This window comes from Coenobita brevimanus, chromosome 60 (assembly GCF_032717465.1).
Source record: "Coenobita brevimanus isolate Jiangsu-jjx chromosome 60, ASM3271746v2, whole genome shotgun sequence".
Lineage (NCBI taxonomy): Eukaryota > Metazoa > Arthropoda > Malacostraca > Decapoda > Coenobitidae > Coenobita > Coenobita brevimanus.
Genome location: NC_137013.1, coordinates 15,658,640 through 15,663,960, shown reverse-complemented (window position 1 = coordinate 15,663,960; position 5,321 = coordinate 15,658,640). Strand labels below are relative to the sequence as shown.

Sequence of the window (5,321 nt, the reverse complement as noted above, 5' to 3'; positions counted from 1 at the left end):
CTGCAGCAGCAACAGCAAGAACAACAACAGCAGCAATAACAGCCATAGCAACAGCAGCAACAGTAGCAAATACAGCAATAGCTGCAACAGCAGCTACACCAACAGCAACAACAGTAGCAGCTGCAGCAGCAGTAACAGTCACAGCTTCAGCAGCAGCAGCAGTTGCAGCAACAACTGCAGAAACAGCTGCAGAAGCAGTTGCGGGTGAAACAACATCAGCAGCAACAGTGGCAACTGTAATAGCAGAACCAACAGCATCGCAACAGCAGCAACACCAGAAGCTACAGCAACAGTGCCAAAACCAGCAGCAGTATCATCAGCAGCAGCACCAACTGCAGTGGCAGAACCTGCAGCAACAGCATCAGGTGTAACATCAGCAACAGTTGTTGCTGCAGTAGCTGCATCAGGTGCAGAGGAAAAAACAGCAACCACAACAGCTACAGCAACAGCAGCAACAGCAGAAACAAGAGCACCTGTTCCAGCAGCAACAACAGTAACAGCTGCAGCAGCAGCAGCAAAAATAGAAGCAAGAAGTGCTGCAGCAACAGCAATAAAAACAACAGCAGCAAAGCTAACAGCAATAACAGAATCAACTGCTGCAGCAGCAGCAACAGCGGCAGCTGCAGGAGCAGTGACAGCAACAGTAACAGCAACAGTTTCCATAACAGCAGCAACAGCAGTATAATCATCATCATTAGCAGCAGCAACGGCAGCACAAACAACTTCAGCAGCCACAGCAGCAACAACAACAGCAGCGGCGCAGCAGCAGCAACTGCAGAAACAGAAACAGCAGCAACTGCAGCAACTGCAGTTGCAATGCCTGCAGCTGCAGAGAGGCAATCACTGCAGCAGCAGCACTAGCAGCAACTCCAGCAACAGAATCAAATGCAACAGCAAGAACATGTCCAGCAGCAGTTGAGGGAGCAACAAGAGTAGCAACAACATCATCAAAGGCAACAGCAAAGGCAAGAGCAACATCATCAGCAACAACATCAGAGACAGCAACACCATGAGACAACAACAACAACAACAGCAATAAATGCAGTAGGAAAAGCACCAACAGCAGCAGCAGTAGCACCAGCAGCGGTAGCAGCAGCAACAGCACCAGCAGCAGGTGGAGCAACAACAACAGCAGTAGGTGCAGCAGTACCAAGAACAACAGCAACAGCATCAGCAACTACAGCAAGAGCAGTGCTACCAGTAGCAACAGTAGTAGCACCTGCAACAACAGCAGCAGCTGCAGTGGTAGCGACAGCAGCAGTAGGTCCATCAGCAACAGCAGCCAGCGGCAGCAGCAAGAACAGTGGCAGCAGCAGCAATAGTGGCAACAGCAGCAACAGTGGCAACAGCAGCAACAGCACGACCAACAGCAACAGAAGCAGTAAATACAACAACAAGGGCAACAGCAGCAGCAACAGCAATATCATCAGCAGCAGCAATGTTACCAGCAGTAGCAACAACAGCAGCAGCAACACCAGTGGCACCAGCAGCAACAACAACAGCATCAGCAGCTGCAGCAGCCACAACAGCAGCAGCTGCAGCAGCAGCAACAACAGTAACACCTATAGCAGCAATAATAACAGCAGCTGCAGCAAATACAAAAGCTCTTGCTGCAGCAATAGCAACTGCAATACATCCAGCAGCAGCAACAACAGAAGCAGGAAAAACAACAGCAGCAGCAACAACAGCAGAAATACACAGAAACAGCAGCAGCAGCAACAACAGCAGAAATACACAGAAACAGCAGCAGCAGCAACAACAGCAGCAGCAATAATAGCAGAAGCAGCAACAGCAGCATGTAAAGGGTAACTGCAATAACGGCAACAGCAGCAGCTATCACAGCAGCAGCAGATGCAGCAGGACCAACCAACAGCAGCAGCAGCAGCAGCAGTTGCACAAACAGCAACTGCTACATAAGCAACAGCAGCAGCAATAACAACAGCAGTCCAACAACAGCAACAATAGCAGCTACACAAAAACAACAAGATCATCATCATTAACAACAGAAACAGTAAAAAAAAGCAGAAAAGTCAGCAACAACAGCAACAGCAGCAACAGCAACTGCAGCGACAGTGTCAACTCCAACAGGAGCAATAGTGGCAGCAGTAATAGCAGCAGCTGCATCAGAATCAGCACCATCAACCTCATCAGCAGCCACAGGAGCGGTTGCAGGAGCTGCAAGAGCAAGCACGGCAGCTATTGCAGAGCAGCACATGCAGCAGAAGCTGAAGCTAACCAAAACACAACTGCATAATCAACAGCATCAGCAACAGCAGCAACAATAGTAACAATAGCAACTGCTGCAGCACCAACAACAGCAGCTTCTGAAGCAGTAACAACAGCAACAGCTGCATAATCAGGACCATTCGGAAACCACAATCTAGCCCATCTGCATCGGGGCCCGAGATTTCAACAGGGGCCTTTCTTGATGGACGACCCACTCTATCACGGGGCAACACACGCACGTACACACTTTATGGACTAAAAGAGGCTTGACTGTCATGTTTAATTTATCTTGCAAGAGTTAATGCTACGGAATCATATACGGCTAAAATATATCTTAGTCTATTGCATTTATTCCCATTAGTATCCTCATTAAACATGGACACACCAGAAGAAAACCATAACGTTTAAGAAAATAGGAATCAAACGAAGCACTTCCCAACCACCCTGTGAATCAACAGAATGGTTTCAGCATGAGTGTGTGTGTGTGTGTGTGCGTGTGTGTGTGTGTGTGTGTGTGTGTGTGTGTGTGTGTGTGTGTGTGTGTGTGTGTGTGTGTGTGTGTTTAAAAGCTAGATAAGTGATTTTTGTAAACTGTTGTGTGCTTGGATCATGGTGCATCATCTGAATACGTTATGATTAAATACATATTTAAATATCCGTGACTCCAGCTCAGACAGAAAAATATACCACATACCCGGCTTGAACGGCAATCAAAAACCACCACCAGGTAGCTGAAATACGAGTGTCCACATCAGAGCACCCAGCGACCTGAAGTCCCTCTAGCCCGGAGTCACTTCACCGCCTCCATCACAACCCAAGCCACCAGTACCAATGACAGAGGGGGTTCGTTAGCTTACTGCCTGCTAGAGGCAGCACAACCGAACTTGCTAGATGTGGCTTGGCAATGCAGAAGGAGATCCAGTGTTCCAGTGTGCTTGCTAGACGTGGCACGACTGAGGTTGCTAGAGATGGTTTGGCAATGCAGGAGTTCCAGTGTTCCAGTGTGTTTTCTAGGGGTGGCTCGGCAGTGCAGAAGGAATATCAGACCACGCACCCCCCAGCGTCCGGCAGGAGTCATTCTTCCCCTCACACATACATCCCATCACATATGTAAAGAGTGCCCTCCTACCAATGGAAAAGGAATCCCGGCCTTAGTAAAATAAGCTTGTTGTCCTGACTAACTTGGGTCCCTTCTAACTTCATTGCTAGACCAACTCTGGGTACAGACCACACTTTTCTATCTCCAGGCTGAGAGAGAGAGAGAGAGAGAGAGAGAGAGAGAGAGAGAGAGAAAGAAAGAGAAAGAGAGAGGGAGAGAGAGACAGACAAACAGACAGTCATTGGGTCTCCACTGTGCCGGAGCTATAGTCGTAGTCTGTCTTCCCCTTGGTCCTACCTCAGATAATTCACTTCACCCCAACACTCCCTACAGACCTAGAGACAAAACTCGTCCTCATCCTTTTCCAGAGAGATCTTTGTGACTGGTGTCAGTGTTATATGTAGGACATCCCTTCCAGATCTCCCCTCCCAATTCCCCTTTGCCCCAACTGACCATTTTTTGTATATATTATAACTCAAGGTACTGGATGTAAGGTGGTATATAGAGACTTGTGGAATAATAAATCTTTTGTCCTGCCATCTGGAGTTTCTGCATCTACCCTGTGCTCGTAACGTGTGTTGAAGCCTCCTTTGTTGTTCCTCTCTGTTTAGAAGAACCCACTAGACTAGGACTCCAGCACAACACTGGTGGCTAGCAGTGGTTCTAAATATGGAAGGACGACAAAGCAGAGTTTCCATTACCTAGGCACACAGTAACACAGACACCAACATGATGATGCTAAGGTCCCACATCCCCGTTCCCAAGTACGCTTCAAGCTGTATGATATTACAACTTATAATTATGGAAATGGTCAAAAGGTGTTGGATTCGGTATATGAGGAAGATTTGCAGAAGATTGCTGTATTACTAACCCAATTAGGGAAGTTGCTTCCCTGGTAGCTGGGAAAATTTATGCAGCCCTAAAATGGGCACAGTTCAGAAAAATTGTCATCAAGTCAGTCCAACCATCCCTTGGGCTGGTCATCTTGCTGTCACAACTGAACTTAATGAAGATCGAGGGACACCTTGATGATACCCTAGCAGATTTGCAGAAGCTCACAATGTTCGTCTGTGATCACTGAGGAGTAACAAAACCAACATATTTTTGCTCACCTTATACGTGTCCTACCGAGTGCAGTCTGGGAACATTTTACCATTTACAACACACAAGGGTTTAATCAGGCTATAATAATGATCCGATGGCTGTTAACAGCACACACTGGGAGACAGAAACAGATTCGGGGTGTGTGCCGCATCCCTACTCAACTGGGTCAGAAGACCAAAGAGTAGTGAAGTGCAAACTACCCCTTCTATCCTTATATCTCCCCCTCCCCACAGGAGAAGCAGCCGGGGCAAGACAATTTAATCTTGATCAACCCTTGGTAGTTCAAGGCTTGTAGTGCTTCCTGCACCCTGCATGATATGCTGGAACAAATCAAGGCCCCACGTAACTGATCAAATAGATGGGGCCCACCCTCAGTGACCGGCCCCAATGTTGTGTAACCAACAATGGCACCCGGATGGAGAACGCTGAATTAGGATCAGAGGTCAAGGGGGATCCAACAACCCTCCTCGATGATGAGAAGGTGCTCATAGAAGAGACGGGGACCTCAGAAGTTGGGCAAGATTTTTAGGCCCTCCCCTGTCAGTTTTGGCACTGGCAGAGGCAACCAATGACCAACTCAATACACCAGTCTGTACAAAAATCAAGCTCCTGGGAGTTCCTGTGCAGCTCCTAGTGGACACAGGTACTGCGCATTCATGCCTGTACACACTAGGCAGCCTTCAAACCCCTCCGCAAGCTGTTGGCCCTGAAGGGAGAAACTCGCCTCCACCCCAGAACTATCTGCCCATGCACACCATCTGTTCATTGTGTTCAGTTCCAAATGTACATCGTATTATGGCTATCTTGGGCTGGGCCTATTAAAGAAGCTAGGAGCCACCATTGACTGCCAGCACAGGTGGCTCTGATTCGGTGCCAGCCCTCACCCAGCTGG

The 5,321-nt window shown here is 48.1% G+C and overlaps 1 pseudogene; it reads left to right on the top strand.

The window, feature by feature from the left end:
* The first annotated feature begins 885 nt into the window (after positions 1-885).
* On the top strand, positions 886-1,936 carry LOC145403298 (uncharacterized; annotated as a pseudogene).
* Positions 1,937-5,321: the final 3,385 nt, after the last annotated feature.